This window comes from Bufo gargarizans, chromosome 3 (genome assembly GCF_014858855.1).
Source record: "Bufo gargarizans isolate SCDJY-AF-19 chromosome 3, ASM1485885v1, whole genome shotgun sequence".
Classification (NCBI taxonomy): Eukaryota; Metazoa; Chordata; class Amphibia; order Anura; family Bufonidae; genus Bufo; species Bufo gargarizans.
In genome coordinates, this window is record NC_058082.1 from 358,480,582 (window position 1) to 358,499,288 (window position 18,707).

Below are 18,707 nucleotides of genomic sequence, written 5' to 3' on the forward strand. Positions count from 1 at the left end.
TCTGAGCTGAGGTCTGATTGGGGGTCTGATTAACATTGGGGATCTTATTGGGGCTGTTAGCTGAGGTCTGACCTGAGGTATAATGAAAAATATTTTTTTCTTATTGACCCCCTCTAAAACGTAGGTGCATCTTATAGGGCGAAAACTACGGTATATAGCTACAGCTTTTCTAGGACATGATGCGGTTTTTCACAGTGCAGCATGCCAGCTCCTTCTTGATTACTGCGGATTCCCCAGTTTCCACTATGGCTCCTAACTTCCCCAATCGTCAAGACATAACTCTCTCCTCCAGCCCCTGAAGTAGTCACAGCAGGCATGAAAGAGTAGGATTTATTCCTAAGTGTATTCATACTATTTAAATCAAATTACAAAATGCCATGTCCATTTTTTTTTTTTCTTTTTGGTGGTTCCCTCATTTCCATGTGCTTCATTTTGGGGCACATTTTGGTTAAAAAAGTAGTATATATTTTGTAATGTAAAAACCTGCTACTTTCACACTCGCGGCATAGGATTCCGGCAGGCAGTTCCGTCGCAGACACTGCCTGCCGGATCCGTCAATCCAAACGCAAATGGATGCATTTGTGAGACGGATCCGAATGCGGATCCGTCTGACAAATGCATTGCAATACCGGATCAGTCTTTCCAGTTGTCATCCGGAAAAACTGATCCGGCATTCAGGCAAGTGTTCAGGATTTTTGGCCGGAGATAAAACTGCAGCATGCTGTGGTATTTTCTCCGGCCAAGAAATGTAAGGCTAGTTTCACACTAGCGTTCGTCGGTCCGCTCGTGAGCTCCGTTTGAAGGAGCTCACGAGCGGACCCGAACGCCTCCGTCCAGCCCTGATGCAGTCTGAATGGAGCGGATCCGCTCAGACTGCATCAGTCTGGCGGCGTTCAGCCTCCGCTCCGCTCGCCTCCGCACGGACAGGCGGACAGCTGAACGCTGCTTGCAGCGTTCAGCTGTCCGCCTGGCCGTGCGGAGGCGAGCGGATCCCTTCAGACTTACAATGTAAGTCAATGGGAACGGATCCGCTTGAAGAGGTCACCATATGGCTCAGTCTTCAAGCGGATCCGTCCCCTATTGACTTTACATTGAAAGTCTGAACGGATCCGCTCAGGCATCTTGCGCACTTAGAAAATTTTCTAAGTTATTAATGCAGACGGATCCGTACTGAACGGAGCCTCCGTCTGCATTAATATGATCGGATCCGTTCAGAACGGATCCGATCAAGTGCTAGTGTGAAAGTAGCCTTAGAGGGACTGAACTGATGCATCCTGAACAGAATGCTCTCCATTCAGAATGCATTAGGATAAAACTGATCAGTTTTTTTCCGGTATTGAGCCCCTAGGACGGAACTCAATACTAGAAAAGAAAAACGCTAGTGTGAAAGTACTCTCACAATCCGAGGTCATCTGAGTCTTGCCAAAACTAGCTCTGAAAAGTTTGACTATTAGTATCTCATGATCTATCAAGTGATCCCTAGCATGTCAATAGGATGTGGGAGGGAGCACAGGGAGAGAACCCTGCTTCTGCATTCTGTATCCCCCTGTACAATTCCTTGTGAAAGTGTGCCATACATATTCCATGCCATGGGTTTATAGCATGTAGACATTCATAGGTTCAACATATTGTATTGTACTGCTCTGTAATGTCTGGAATCCGATTTCTGTTCAGTCAAAGAACAGGTATTTTTTAAACTTAGGCCTCATGCACACAGCCGTACCCTGTTTTGTGGTCTGCAAATCGCGGATCCGTTAAACACGGAGACCGGCCACGTGCGTTCTGCATTTTGCGGAGCAGAAGGTCCAGCCCTCAATAGACCAGTCCTATTATTGTCCGTAATATGGACAAGAATAGGACACGTTCTATTTATTTATTTTTTTGCAGGGCAGATGGCATCATTTGCAGATGGCACCATTTGTGGCCCCATTGAAGTGAACAATGGGGCCATAAAAAACCCGGCTCGGATGCAGACCCAAAGTTCGTTATACTGAGGAAACATGACCTATCTACAGTACTGTGCAAAGGTTTAGGGAAAGTGTTAGGCCCCTTTTACACAAGCGAGTATTCCACACAGGTGTAATGCGTGATGTGAACGCATTGCACCTGCACTGAATGCAGACACATTCATTTCAATGGGTCTGTGTACATGAGCGTTGGTTTTCACGCATCACTTGTGCGTTGCGTGAAAATCTCAGCATGTCCTATATTCTGCGATTTTCACGCAACGCTGGCCCCATAGAAGTGAATGGGGCTGCGTGAGAAATCGCAAGCATCCGCAAGTTGTTTGTATACCTTCAGTTTTTTTATCACGCGCGTGCAAAAAGCATTGAATCGCATTGAACCCGCGCGATAAAAACTGAACAGCTGAACGTGATCGCATACAAAACTGAATGAACTTGATTGCGAAATAGCTCATTTTTCACAGATTTTTTTTTTTTTAGCAATTAACAAAATGCAAAGTGAATGAACAAATGAGAAATTACATGAAATCAATATTTTGTGTGACCACCCTTTGCCTTCAAAACAGCATCAGTTCTTCTAGGTACCCTTGCACAAAGATTTTGGAGGAACTCAGCAGGAAGGTTGTTCCAAACATCTTGGAGAACAGATCTTCTTCTGGATGTAGGCTTGCTCAAATCCCTCTGTCTTTATGCTATCCGAGACAGACTTGATGATGTTGAGATCAGGTCTCTGTGGGGCATATCATTACTTCAAGATAGTTATAAAGGACATTGGGCCAGGATTTATCATTAGCTCAGATCAGAATAATCGAGTGAAAAAGTCCCAAAAAAAGTCCCAAACGCTAAAACTGCGCACAAATTTGCGACTTTTTTCTGCTCTGCACTATGCTCGCCAGTTTTTTTGAAAGTAGGCGTGTTTTCTTATGTAAATGAATCTCTAGACAGATTTACTATTGGGACTATTTAAAAAGTTGCAAAAAAGTCGCAATTTCACTCCAGTGAGGACCATGCTTATCTTATTAATAGAGACTTTTTAATAGAACATGCCACTTTTTCGTAAAGATGTGCGACTTTTGTAAAGCTGCTCACTGACTGATAAATTGCTACCGTCAAACCACATTTATTACAGTCTTAAAGGGCCGATCATAAATCTGACTTGGCTAAAACTGACTTTAGCCATATGTGAAAGTGGAGTGAGCTGTCAGTCATGATAAATCTGGCCCATTGGCTCTATGTTTGGGGTCATTGTCCTGCTGCAGGATAAATTTGGAGCCAATCAGATGCCTCCTTGGTGGTAATGCATATGATGTATGAGTATTTGCCTGTATTTATCAGCAATAAGGACACTATTAATCCTGACTACGTTCAGCATCATAGACGCAATGGTTGGCCAAGGAAACTTAGGCTACTTTCACACTAGCGTTCAGGGCTCCGCTTGCGAGTTCCGTTTGAAGGCTCTCACAAGCGGCCCTGAACGCATCCGTACTGCCCCAATGTATTCTGAGTGGATGCGGATCCGCTCAGAATGCATCAGTCTGGCACCGTCTGTCCTCCGCTCCGCTCAGCAGGCGGACACCTGAATGCTGCTTGCAGCGTTCGGGTGTCCGCCTGGCCGTGCAGAGCCAAACTGATCTGTCCAGACTTACAATGTAAGTCAATAGGGACGGATCCGTTTGAAGTTGACACAATATGGCTCAATTTCAAACAGATCCGCCCCTCCATTGACTTTCAATGTAAAGTCTGGACGGATCCGTCTGAGCAACTTTCACACTTTTTTCTGAAATATAATGCAGACGGATCCGTTCTGAACGGATCCCATCGTCTGCATTATAGGAGCAGATCCGTCTGTGCAGCAGATGAAAAAACACATCATGCTTACATTCCTTTAAAAAAAAAAAATAACGGGAGATGTCCAGCAGTGCCATCAGCTCAGAACTGGCAATAACCAGTAGGACCCAGGGACACCCAACTACTGTTTGCAGATGCCTGGTCAGAAGCGGTCTTCTTGGAAGAATTGCAGCCAAAAAAGCGATACCTTTGACTTGGAAACAAAGGCCAACTATGCAAGAAAACATAGGAACTGGCAGAAAAACAGCAGCAAGTGTTCTGGACAGATGAGACAAAATTTTAAATATTTGGTTGCAACAGAAGGTAGCTTGTTTGCTGAAGGGCTGGAGAGGGATACAATAATGAGTGTCTGCAGGCAACAACATGTTGAAGGTTCCTTGCAAGTTTGGGGCTGCAATTCAGCAAACTGAGTTGAGGATTTGGACAGGATTAATGGTGTCCTCAACACCGAGATACAGGCAGATACGTATCCATCATGCAATACCAACAGGGAGGCTTCTGATTGGCTCCAAATTGATTCTGCAGCAGGTCAACAACCCCAAACATAGACCAGATGTCATGAAGAACTATCTTTAGCTTAGGCCTCTTTCACACTTGCGTTGTCCGGATCCGGCGTGTACTCCACTTGCTGGAATTACACGCCGGATCCGGAAAAACGCAAGTGAACTGAAAGGATTTGAAGACGGATCCGTCTTCAAAATGCTTTCAGTGTTACTATGGCACCCAGGACGCTATTAAAGTCCTGGTTGCCATAGTAGTAGTGGGGAGCGGTATACTTACAGTCCGCGCGGCTCCCGGGGCGCTCCAGAGTGACGTCAGAGCGCCCCATGCGCATGGATGACGTGCCATGCGATCACGTGATCCATGCGCGTGGGGCGCCCTGACGTCACTCTGGAGCGCCCCGGGAGCTGCACGGACGGCAAGTATGCTGCTCCCCCGCTCCCCACTGCACTTTACCATGGCTGCCAGGACTTTAGCGTCCCAGCAGCCATGGTAACCATTCAGAAAAAGCTAAACATCGGATCCGGCAATGCGCCGAAACGACGTTTAGCTTAAGGCCGGATCCGGATCAATGCCTTTCAATGGGCATTAATTCCAGATCCGGCCTTGCGGCAAGTCTTCAGGATTTTTGGCCGGAGCAAAAAGCGCAGCATGCTGCAGTATTTTCTCCGGCCAAAAAACGTTCCGTTCCGGAACTGAAGACATCCTGATGCATCCTGAACGGATTTCTCTCCATTCAGAATGCATTAGGATAAAACTGATCAGGATTCTTCCGGCATAGAGCCCCGACGACGGAACTCTATGCCGGAAGACAATAACGCAGGTGTGAAAGAGCCCTAAAAAGGAACCTGTCATCAACTTTATGCTGACCTTACTGAGGGCAGCATAAAATAGTGACATAAATGCTGATTTCAGCGGTGTGTCACTCAGGAGCTAAAAGTAAGTGGTTGCTGAGAACCAGCATCATAATCATTGGAGCCCAGGCCTAGAAGAGTCAAATCTACCTGAGAAGAGTCCTGGTTATTCATAATCTCCTGCTCTCCGGCCCACCTGCTGATGATTGGCAGTTCTCTACCAGAGAGAAAACGAGGTAGAAGACTGTCAGTCATCAGCAGGTGGACAGGGAGAGCAGGAATTCATGAATAACCATGACTCTTCTCAGGTGGCCGTGACTCTTTTCAAGGCGTGGCCGCCAATGATTATGATGCTGGTTCTTGGAAACCAGTGATTGCCAGTTTGCAGTGTTCGCCGACGAACACATGCGATCTGCCATCTTGACTCACAAGTCCGGCGATGCAGAGGTAAGTCTTTACCTGTGACTGTGCGTGAGCCGGTCTGAAACACATGCGGTCACCGGGAGCAGGCAGTTCCGAGAACAGCCACCGGGGGCCTTCATCGGGCTGTTCTCGGAACTGCCTGCTCCCGGTGACCGCATGTGTTTCAGAACGGCTTGCGGAGTGCCTACATCCACAGAAGATCTGGGTTTAATTCTCCAAGATGTTTGGAAAAACTTTAGCACAATACTGTACATAATAGGCACAACAACTGGGAGGACCATCAAGAAAAGTTTATAATATTTTTCTCATGTTAGGCTCTTCTCGCATTGCATCTACAGTGTCTGCCTGAGGTTTCCATTGGGAGTATTTCCTAATCGAAACCTCACATGTATGTGTTCAGACGCTACTTGGTGGCACCCATAAGGGCTCGTTTAAAAGAAATGTATACTGTGGAGTATATGTTTTTTTTACTGGGTGCCTCTGTATGGAATACTACAGTCTGCTGTGCTATTCCACAAAATTTTAACATGGTATCCCCAAAAAGATACCAGCCCAACAGAGACCAAAAGCACATTCTTTTGTTCACACAAATCAAATAACATATCCGTTTTCTGAACAATGATAGCCTATGGGTGTATTCACACGTTCATTCCTTTAACAGACTGTAAATAAAAGCCATCAAAAGACAGGACACGTCCTATTTTGTTTGTTTTCATGGCTCGACAAACAGTTCAAGGGCCGTGGATTTGAGCTCCCTCAGATACAGCCTAAAAGGGCACCAAAATTGGGCCCGAAACATTGTAATAAATGTAATAAATGTACTAATGGTGTTGAAATTTGAATGAATAAAAACTGAACTCTTGAATATCACTCCTTTGGCGTTCTGTCTCAAACTCAATAGGAACGATATATATAGATTTCTGTGGTGGAGCGAATCAACTTGGGACGTGCACCCACAAAAGCCATTAGTGGATGAGTGCTGTGGTCTTTGATTCACAAGATACAGTTCGAGGGGGAAATTTTTTCAGAAAGGCACCCATGAAAAATGGACCATTTTACCGTTTTTAACTAACTGTTGTGTGAATGAGGCCTTTAATCATATGCATCAGGAGCCTTCATGGTGCAGACGCAGCATAGATAGAGCTAAAGGCAGGGCATCACAGAAGATAGCAAGAACTGTCACTTCACAGCAGGCAGGCAAATGCAGCCTGTACATAGAGGCTTGGTATAGTTACAAGGAAAGCAATCAATAAATCCAGACAATAATATAAATGTATTTTCCTCCAATACACAAGCAGGAACAAAAATATTTTTTAAAGGGTTCCCATACATACGGTTGGAAATTACTGACCAGAATATAGCAGGTTACCTGAAAAAAAAGAGAATGACTAAGATCCTACAGCTTTCCTGGGGTAGATAACAGTAGAGACATATTTATCATGAGGGGAATTGGGAATTTGATAGTCAGTTTTGCCATAATTTGCGCCAAATAGAATCAAATGGCACATGTTTTTGACAGACTTGGCAAACCATTTTGTCTCAGGCCTCAAGCACATGAGCGTCTCTATTTTGCAGTCTGTAAGCCGCAGATCTGCAGAATACAGATACTGGCAGTCTGCATGCTGTATTTTCCTAACAGAACTGCCTATTCTTCTCCGCAAAATGGTCAAGAATAGGGTATGTTCTATAATTTGCGGAACTGCCACACAGATCCATAGAAATGAACGAGTCCATGTGCAAACTGCAAAAAATGCAGACTGGATGCAGACCCAAACGACTGTAGTGTGCATGAGGCCTGTGTGTACCATCAGGTTGTGTACCATCCTCCTACCGGACTAAGAGTTTGCATTTTTTCAACTTTTAGACACCTAATTAACATAGTTAAAAATGCCCAATTTTGGGGCGTGGCTTGGCTGCCGAAGCTCTCAGTTCCGGCACATAAAAGTTCAATAAGCGAGGTGCCCGGCTAAATTTGAAAACTAATAACGCCTCCAAGTTCATCTAAATCGCCTCCCAGAGGCGCGGCTAAGTGCTCAAGTCAACACCCCCCCTCCTCAGTGCCGCGCTCTGCGGCAAACACCCCGATCCTCCTCTCGCTGGCATCCCAAATCCCGCGCAGGCGCAGTGCCGGCGATTGCCTGCGCTATGATAAGATGACTGACGGCACTGCGCCTGCGCGGGATTTGGGATGCCGGCGAGAGGAGGATCGGGGTGTTTGCCGCAGAGCGCGGCACTGAGGAGGGGGGGTGTTGACTTGAGCACTTAGCCGCGCCTCTGGGAGGCGATTTAGATGAACTTGGAGGCGTTATTAGTTTTCAAACTTAGCCGGGCACGGCACTTCAGAGGGGCGTTCCTGGGCACAGTGGAGAAAGAATAACGCCCCTCTGGGCTCCTTACAGCTTCATTTACATATCATAAGAATCGATTTTTTTGAAGAAATGACAAGACTCACAATCAAAAGAACAAGACAGATGGAAAAAAGGTACTCTGTTAAACATGGATTCATGAAAAAAAAATTGGGGGTAAATTGCTAGTGACAGATTCCCTTTAAGGCTACTTTCACACTTGCGTTCAGAGCGGATCCGTCTGGTGTCTGCACAGACGGATCCGCACCTATAATGCTTAGATCCGTTCAGAGCGGATCCGTTTGCATTAACATGAACAAAAAAAAAAAAAACAAAAAAAAAAAAAAAAAAAAAAACTTTTTTTTTTTTTTTGTTCATGATAGTGCAAACGGATCCGTTTTGACTTTACATTGAAAGTCAATGGGGGACGGATCTGTTTGAAAATTGAGCCATACTGTGTCAACTTCAAACGGATCCGTCCCCATTGACTTACATTGTAAGTCTGGACGGATCCGTTTGCCTCCGCACGGCCAGGCGGACACCCGAACGCTGCAAGCAGCGTTCGGGTGTCCGCCTGCTGAGTGGAGCGGAGGACAGATGGAGCCATACTGATGCATTCTGAGCGGATCCGCATCCACTCAGAATGCATTAGGGCTGGACGAATCCATTTGGTGCCGCTTGTGAGAGCCTTCAAACGGAACTCACAAGCGGAGACCCGAACGCAAGTGTGAAAGTAGCCTAACATGGCACCCCAAATAAGGAGACCTGCAGGCTGCAGCAGATATTCCATGTGACAGGTCACCCCCAGGAAACCCCTAACAGTTTCTGTAGGTCATGTATAAATTTATTTAATGGGGGTGTGGCATGGGAGGAGCAAGGTCAAGAAGTGGGAGGGGCCATGGTGGGTAGTGGGCGGGGTTAAGGGGCCCAATTCAGATTTTTGCTATGGGGCCCAGTGATTCCTATGTACGCCTCTGGCGAGGTCCCTCGTCTCAATCAAGTCGAAATTCCCCCAAAGTACCCTGAAAGGCCCTCACAAGATGCCTAGAGGGAAAAGAATCCTGCCAAAGCAAGGCAAGTTGGCGCACAACCGCCATCTTGCCAACAAGCTCCGGCGACTCCGTATCCCTCTCCCACAAAGGCCCTCTCTCCCAACAGAGACCTCGGCTCATCACCATCAGCGAACTCCCCTACCTCGGCTCAACGGGGAACATCAGACTCCTCATCAACCAACAAAGCCTGAACATCTCCAGCTTCTCCGCCATCTCCACCCAGCGGGAGTCGGGCAGAACAGAGGCCGCGGTTCCAAGAGAAGGAAACACAAAAGGTAGACCCAGCTTCTGAGCAACACCCAGCAAGCCACCTAGCAGGCATAATCCAAAGCCTTTCTATATCTGACCAGCCTGCATCTGGCAACCTAATGAAGTATATGCTGGTTGCCTTTAGCTCTACCTTGCACAAGGACTTTTCCACATTACTCACCCCTCTCCGCTCCTCTATCACGGCGGTTGAGACAAGTGTCTCCTATGTTGAAAGCAAGATGGGTGAATTCGCAGCATTCCATAACCATCTTATAGATTCCCATGAGAAAATGGTTATTGATATTGATAACATCAAGGCTAAACTTATCGATCTAGAAGATCGCTTTAGGCGCAATAACATAAAATTTAAAGGGATTCCTGAATATATAAGCCCATCTGCATTGACAGCATACGTGCAAGCTATTTTAAAACAACTTCTCCCCACTAGCTCAGCTATGGACTTCACCATTGATAGGGCCCATAGAATTCCAAGACCCAGGCATCTTCCAGAAACAGCACCACGGGACACTTTGGCGCATATATATTCTTATCACATATAAGAGGCCGCTCTGGCTGCAGCGAGACAAATGCCTGAATTGCCTGCACCTTACCAAATGGTGAAATTGTATGCAGATCTCTCAGCAGCCACCCGGTGTTAACGCCAGGCCCTCGGCCCAATCACTACAACTCTCAGAGACCACAACGTGGCCTAGAAATGGGGGTTCCCAGTAAAAATCCTACTCACTCTGAATGGGAAGCAATACAGCATCTCTTCAGTGGTGGAGGGCCGCCGGTTATTGGAGACCTGGAACATCTCAGTCGGAGATTCTCCAGCTAACCATAAGAACTTACCGCAGCATCTGGAACCAGAATGGTGTACAGTTAATGCCCGCCGAGGGACCAAACATTAAAGGGGTTCTGCAGTTTGTTTAACCACTTCAGCCCCGCTAGGTGAAACCCCCTTCATGACCAGAGCACTTTTTACACTTCGGCACTACACTCCTTTCACCGTTTATCGCTCGGTCATGCAACTTACCACCCAAATGAATTTTACCTCCTTTTCTTCTCACTAATGGAGCTTTCATTTGGTGGTATTTTATTGCTGCTGACATTTTTACTTTTTTTTGTTATTAATCAAAATGTAACGAATTTTTTGCAAAAAAATGACATTTTTCACTTTCAGCTGTAAAATTTTGCAAAAAAAACGACATCCATATATAAATTTTTCGCCAAATTTATTGTTCTACATGTCTTTGATAAAAAAAAAATGTTTGGGCAAAAAAAAAAAAATGGTTTGGGTAAAAGTTATAGCATTTACAAACTATGGTACAAAAATGTGAATTTCCGCTTTTTGAAACAGCTCTGACTTTCTGAGCACCTGTCATGATTCCTGAGGTTCTACAATGCCCAAACAGTAGAAAACCCCCACAAATGACCCCATTTCGGAAAGTAGACACCCTAAGGTATTCGCTGATGGGCATAGTGAGTTCATAGAACTTTTTATTTTTTGTCACAAGTTAGCGGAAAATGATGATGATTTTATTTATTTATTTTTTTCTTACAAAGTCTCATATTCCACTAACTTGCGACAAAAAATAAAAAATTCTAGGAACTCGCCATGCCCCTCACGGAATACCTTGGGGTGTCTTCTTTCCAAAATGGGGTCACTTGTGGCGTAGTTATACTGCCCTGGCAATTTAGGGGCCCAAATGTGTGAGAAGAACTTTGCAATCAAAATGTGTAAAAAATGACCGGTGAAATCCAAAAGGTGCACTTTGGAATATGTGCCCCTTTGCCCACCTTGGCAGCAAAAAAGTGTCACACATCTGGTATCGCCGTACTCAGGAGAAGTTGGGGAATGTGTTTTGGGGTGTCATTTTACATATACCCATGCTGGGTGAGAAAAATATCTTGGTCAAATGCCAACTTTGTATAAAAAAAATGGGAAAAGTTGTCTTTTGCCAAGATATTTCTCTCATCCAGCATGGGTATATGTAAAATGACACCCCAAAACACATTCCCCAACTTCTCCTGAGTACGGCGATACCAGATGTGTCACACTTTTTTGCTGCCAAGGTGGGCAAAGGGGCACATATTCCAAAGTGCACCTTTCGGATTTTGCAGGGCATTTTTTACACATTTTGATTGCAAAGTTCTTCTCACACATTTGGGCCCCTAAATTGCCAGGGCAGTATAACTACCCCACAAGTGACCCCATTTTGGAAAGAAGACACCCCAAGGTATTCCATGAGGGGCATGGCGAGTTCCTAGAATTTTTTATTTTTTGTCGCAAGTTAGTGGAATATGAGACTTTGTAAGGAAAAAAGAAAAAAAAAGAAAAATCATCATCATTTTCCGCTAACTTGTGACAAAAAATAAAAAATTCTAGGAACTCGCCGTGCCCCTCACGGAATACCTTGGGGTGTCTTCTTTCCAAAATGGGGTCACTTGTGGCGTAGTTATACTGCCCTGGCAATTTAGGGGCCCAAATGTGTAAGAAGTACCTTGCAATCAAAATGTGTAAAAAATGGCCTGCGAAATCCGAAAGGTGCCCCTTTGCCCACCTTGGCTGCAAAAAAGTGTCACACATCTGGTATCGCCGTACTCAGGAGAAGTTGGGTAATGTGTTTTGGGGGGTCATTTTACATATACCCATGCTGGGTGAGAGAAATATCTTGGCAAAAGACAACTTTTCCCATTTTTTTATACAAAGTTGGCATTTGACCAAGATATTTTTCTCACCCAGCATGGGTATATGTAAAATGACACCCCAAAACACATTCCCCAACTTCTCCTGAGTACGGCGATACCACATGTGTGACACTTTTTTGCAGCCTAGATGCGCAAAGGGGCCCAAATTCCTTTTAGGAGGGCATTTTTAGACATTTGGATCCCAGACTTCTTCTCACACTTTCGGGCCCCTAAAAAGCCAGGGCAGTATAAATACCCCACATGTGACCCCACTTTGGAAAGAAGACACCCCAAGGTATTCAATGAGGGGCATGGCGAGTTCCTAGAATTTTTATTTTTTTTGCATAAGTTAACGGATATTGATTTTTTTTTGTTTTTTTCTCACAAAGTCTCACTTTCCGCTAACTTAGGACAAAAATTTCAATCTTTCATGGACTCAATATGCCCCTCACGGAATACCTTGGGGTGTCTTCTTTCCGAAATGGGGTCACATGTGGGGTATTTATACTGCCCTGGCTTTTTAGGGGCCCTAAAGCGTGAGAAGAAGTCTGGAATATAAATGTCTAAAAATGTTTACGCATTTGGATTCCGTGAGGGGTATGGTGCGTCCATGTGAGATTTTATTTTTTGACACAAGTTAGTAGAATATGAGACTTAGTAAGAAAAAACAAAAACAAACAAAAAATTTCCGCTAACTTGTGCCAAAAAAAATGTCTGAATGGAGCCTTACCAGGGGGGGGGGGTGATCAATGACAGGGGGGTGATCACCCATATAGACTCCCTGATCACCCCCCTGTCATTGATCACCCCCCCTGTAAGGCTCCATTCAGACATCCGCATGATTTTTTACGGATCCATGGATACATGGATCGGATCCACAAAACACATGCGGACGTCTGAATGGAGCCTTACAGGGGGGTTATCAATGACAGGGGGTGATCAGGGTAATCACCCCCCTGTCACTGATCACCCCCCCTGTAAGGCTCCATTCAGACATCCGCATGATTTTTTACGGATCCATGGATCGGATCCACAAAACGCATGCGGACGTCTGAATGGAGCCTTACAGGGGGGTTATCAATGACAGGGGGGTGATCAGGGAGTGTATATGGGTGATCACCCGCCTGTCATTGATCACCCCCTGTAAGGCTCCATTCAGACGTCCGCATGTGTTTTGCGGATCCGATCCATGTATCCATGGATCCGTAAAAATCATGCGGACGTCTGAACGGAGCCTGACAGGGGGGTGATCAATGACAGGGGGGTGATCAATGACAGGGGGTGATCAGGGAGTGTATATGGGTGATCACCCGCCTGTCATTGATCACCCCCCTGTAAGGCTCCATTCAGACGTCCGTATGCTTTTTGCGGATCCGATCCATGTATCCGTGGATCCGTAAAAATCATACGGACGTCTGAACGGAAGCCTGACAGGGGGGTGATCAATGACAGGGCGGTGATCAATGACAGGGGGGTGATCAGGGAGTTTATATGGGGTGATCATGGGTGATCAGGGGTTTATAAGGGGTTAATAAGTGACGGGGGGGGGGTGTAGTGTAGTGTGGTGTTTGGTGCTACTGTACTGACCTACCTGAGTCCTCTGGTGGTCGATCCTAACAAAAGGGACCACCAGAGGACCAGGTAGGAGGTATATTAGACGCCGTTATGAAAACAGCGTCTAATATACCTGTTAGGGGTTAAAAAATTCGGATCTCCAGCCTGCCAGCGAGCGATCGCCGCTGGCAGGCTGGAGATCCACTCGCTTACCTTCCGTTCCTGTGAGCGCGCACGCCTGTGCGCGCACGTTCACAGGAAATCTCGGCTCTCGCGGGAGGACGCGTATATGCGTCCACCCAGAAGAGCAGGGCCGCCGCCAGGACGCGATCCTGCGTACGGCGGTCCTGAGGTAGTTAAACTGATGATCTATCCTCTGGATTGATCAACAGCATCTGACTGGCGAGGGTCCGACACCCGGAACCCCCGCCAATCAGCTGTTTAAGAAGGCAGCGGCGCTCCAGCAGCGCCGCAGCCTTCTCACTGTTTACCACAGACCCAGTGATGTCACGACTAGTATCACTGGCCTGGGCGCGGCTAAGCTCTGTTAACTTGAATGGAGCTTAGCCCCGCCCAGGCCAGTTGATACTACTCGTGACATCACTGGGCCAGCGGTAAACAGTGAGAAGGCTGGAGCGCCGCTGCCTTCTCAAACAGCTGATTGACCCCCACCAATCAGATTCTGATGATCTATCCAGAGGATAGATCAGTTTAAACAAACTGCAGAACCCCTTTAACTGTTGTTCCTCCTACATAAGTGCCACTTTAATAAGTGGCTTCAGCACAGATTCTGATCCCCAAATTCCTACTCATCCAGTGCTAGGATGACGAATCCAGTCCAACTACTTGTATGGACTGTTATTACCACAGATAAGATTTTTGTTTGTTTACTTCCTTTTTGTTATGTTCTTGTCATTCTATAGATTTACTGCCATGTTTTACAGGGCAGTGTACAGTACAGACCAAAAGTTTGGACACACCTTCTCATTCAAAGAGTTTTCTTTATTTTCATGACTATGAAAATTGTAGATTCACACAGAAGGCATCAAAACTATGAATTAACACATGTGGAATTATATACATAACAAAAAAGTGTGAAACAACTGAAAATATGTCATATTCTAGGTTCTTCAAAGTAGCCACCTTTTGCTTTGATTACTGCCTTGCACACTCTTGGCATTCTCTTGATGAGCTTCAAGAGGTAGTCACCTGAAATGGTCTTCCAACAGTCTTGAAGGAGTTCCCAGAGATGCTTAGCACTTGTTGGCCCTTTTGCCTTCACTCTGCGGTCCAGCTCACCCCAAACCATCTCGATTGGGTTCAGGTCCGGTGACTGTGGAGGTCAAGTCCTCTGGCGCAGCACCCCATCACTCTCCTTAATGGTCAAATAACCCTTACACAGCCTGGAGGTGTGTTTGGGGTCATTGTCCTGTTGAAAAATAAATGATGGTCCGACTAAACGCAAACCGGATGGAATAGCATGCCGCTGCAAGATGCTGTGGTAGCCATGCTGGTTCAGTATGCCTTCAATTTTGAATAAATCCCCAACAGTGTCACCAGCAAAGCACCCCCACACCATCAGACATCCTCCTCCTCTATGCTTCACGGTGGGAACCAGGCATGTAGAGTCCATCCGTTCACCTTTTCTGCGTCGCAGAAAGACACGGTGGTTGGAACCAAAGATCACAAATTTGGACTCATCAGACCAAAGCACGGATTTCCACTGGTCTAATGTCCATTCCTTGTGTTCTTTCGCCCAAACAAGTCTCTTCTGCTTGTTGCCTGTCCTTAGCAGTTGTTTCCTAGCAGATATTCTACCATGAAGGCCTGATTTACACAGTCTCCTCTTAACAGTTGTTCTAGAGATGTGTCTGCTGCTAGAACTCTGTGTGGCATTGATCTGGTCTCTAATCTGAGCTGCTGTTAACCTGCGATTTCTGATGCTGGTGACTCGGATGAACTTATCCTCCGCAGCAGAGGTGACTCTTGGTCTTCCTTTCCTGGGGCGGTCCGCATGTGAGCCAGTTTCTTTGTAGCGCTTGATGGTTTTTGTGACTGCACTTGGGGACACTTTCAAAGTTTTCGGACTGACTGACCTTCATTTCTTAAAGTAATGATGGCCACTCGTTTTTCTTTACTTAGCTGCTTTTTTCTTGCCATAATACAAATTCTAACAGTCTATTCAGTAGGACTATCAGCTGTGTATCCACCTGACTTCTCCACAAGGCAACTGATGGTCCCAACCCCATTTATAAGGCAAGAAATCCCACTTATTAAACCTGACAGGGCACACCTGTGAAGTGAAAACCATTTCAGGTGACTACCTCTTGAAGCTCATTAAGAGAATGCCAAGAGTGTGCAAAGCAGTAATCAAAGCAAAAGGTGGCTACTTTGAAAAACCTAGAATATGACATATTTTCAGTTGTTTCACACTTTTTTGTTATGTATATAATTCCACGTGTTAATTCATAGTTTGGATGCCTTCAGTGTGAATCTACAATTTTCATAGTCATGAAAATAAAGAAAACTCTTTGAATGAGAAGATGTGTCCAAACTTTTGGTCTGTACTGTATATCTCAGAACAGGGTAATTTATACACAACTCCTTTCCTCATCCTTGTAATGTTAGTTCTTTTAGATATGCCATCTGATCACAGCACAACCAAATTACATCATGGTAATTAAATTTGTGTCCCTAAATGCTTAAGGCCTAAATAGCCCTCAAAAATGCTCTTACATGTGGAGAGAAGCAATACAACTCCACGCTGATGTCCTTTGTGTTCAGGAATCGCATGTGGTGCTGCAATATGCCCATAGATTAGCTCACCACCTCTTCCCCCATATTGTGCATTCTCATCACAAAAACAAAGAGGGGTTATATTAGCCTTTAAATCATCAATTGACTACCAACCTATTGCATCGATTATAGACCCAAAAGGCAGATATATAATACAAGTATGCGCTTAAATAATATCACATACACTGTAGTGGCAGTTTATGCCCCTAACAAGCACCAGATGCGATTCCTCAATAGGCTTCTGGCCAAAGTGGCTGGGATAAAACAGGGTCACACATTGCTTTGTGGAGACTTTAACATGGTCTAGGATGCAGTGGTGGACTCTACAGCACCTTCTAAAACTCGCAGTGAGGTACTGGGTCCACTGCTGCGTAGGGAAGAATTATATGACATATGGAGGATTCACCACCTGCAGGAACAGGATTTTTCATTTTTCTCAAATGCACACAATACGTATTCCCGCATTGACCTATTCGTCTTAGATAGATCTCTCTTACAATTAGCTTCGTATTCTACCATTGAAACTATTAAATGGTCAGACCACGCCGCGATCTCGTTATCTATTGAAGAAACATATAATGTCAGAGATTTTGTGGCGTTGCAATGACTTCATTATGTCAAATCCCAGTTATACATCTGAGATGAAGAAGGCTCTCACTGAATACTTCTCCATAAACAACGGTTCTGTCTCCAGTCCATTTAATCTTTGGAACGCACATAAAGCCTTCATAAGGGGCATCTTTATTAAACTGGGACATCGTGCAAAGAAAGATAGAGAAAAACTGATTGATTCCATTATCGCCAAGCTATCCACCTTAGAGTCCATAAACAAAACCTCCTTTACTGAAGAACGTAAAACACAAATCAACACACTGAGATTACAACTCAAAGAATGTTTGCTATACCGCTACGAGAAACATCTCAACTCAGTGAAAGCCCGCTATTACACTCAAAATAACAGAGCAGGGAAACTGCTAGCTAACCGTATTTAAAAAAACGATTAGCTAAATCCAGGATTCTATTTTTGCTACATTCAGATAATAAAAGCAAACTATATAATTCTAAAAATATCGCTAACCAATTTATGGAGTACTACTCCGCCCTGTACAATCTAAATAAATCTCAACATACCTACCAGGCCTCCCCCCCAGAGATAGAAAGGATTCTATCTTCCCTAAAACTCCCTTAGCTGACTCTGCAACAGCAATGCATTCACTCTCCCCTTCTCCCACAGGGAATTGTCACAAACCATATCCTCCCTACTCCTACATAAATGACCAGGTCCTGATGGTCTCTTAAATACCTACTAAAAAACCTTTACCACTAATCTACTCCCTCATATGTTACCAATGTATCAAACATTCTTAGACGGCTCATTTCCACATGAGATGCTGACTGCCACGATAGTGACTATACCCAAAACTGGCAAATCCCAAGATATACCCAAGAACTTTAGGCCCATCGCCCTATTAAACATGGATGTCAAAATCTATGCTAAAGCATTAGCAAATCGTTTAACGAAAATTCTCCCAACATTAGTTGGGATAGACCAAGTGGGTTTTGTCAAGGGCAGACAGCTCACAGACAACACGAGAAGGGTATTGAATATCCTGGATCATATCTCTCACCAAAGAACTCCTGTCTGTATGATTACGCCGGACGCCGAGAAGGTGTTTGACCAACTGAACTGGTTCTTTGCCTCCTCGAGAGGTTAGGCCTTGGAAATAACTTGATTACAGCTATTAAAGCCCTATATTCAGTCTCCTCAGCAAAAGTATTTGTGAATGGTGCACTTTCAACAACCTTCCCAATTGCCAATGGAACCCGTCAGGGCTGCCCACTATCCCCCCTTATTTTCATACTAGCCATAAAACCCCTAGCCCAAGCCATTAGGCAACATCCTCAGATCTCGGGTATTAACATAGGCAATAAACATCACTATATACAGATGACATCCTGCTAACCCCATCATCTCTACAGACCTCATTAAAAATAATCCTACCACTCCTAGCTGAATTTGGCCGTCTATCCTACTACAAAGTCAATGAAAGTAAATCCTAACTCCTACCCTTCCACATACCTCCCCAACAATTACCGGACTTAAAACCTTGATACCCTTTTGACTGGCAATTCACCCATATTAAATACTTAGGCATTAACATTACTTCAGCCACTCACCTCTTGTTCCAATACAACTATCTTCCCCTCTTAGACACCATCAAACAAACCATCATTTCCAACTATGGAAAATTTTAAATATCATGGAGAGCTCGTATAGCTACCTTTCAAATGATGACGCTACCTAAACTCGTATTTATTTTCCGCTCAGTCCCAATTAAAGTGCCTCTACACTTCTTCACTAAAGCTCAGAGCCTTCTCAAAATCTTTTGTTTGGGCAGAACGCAAACCAAGTGCATCTTCTACACTATT

At 45.0% G+C, this 18,707-nt stretch overlaps 1 protein-coding gene across 6 annotated transcripts in view; it reads right to left on the minus strand.

The window, feature by feature from the left end:
- LOC122933105 (protein 4.1-like) overlaps nucleotides 1-18,707 on the minus strand; it is a 183,619-nt gene that overhangs the window by 159,618 nt on the left and 5,294 nt on the right. The window lies entirely within an intron of this gene.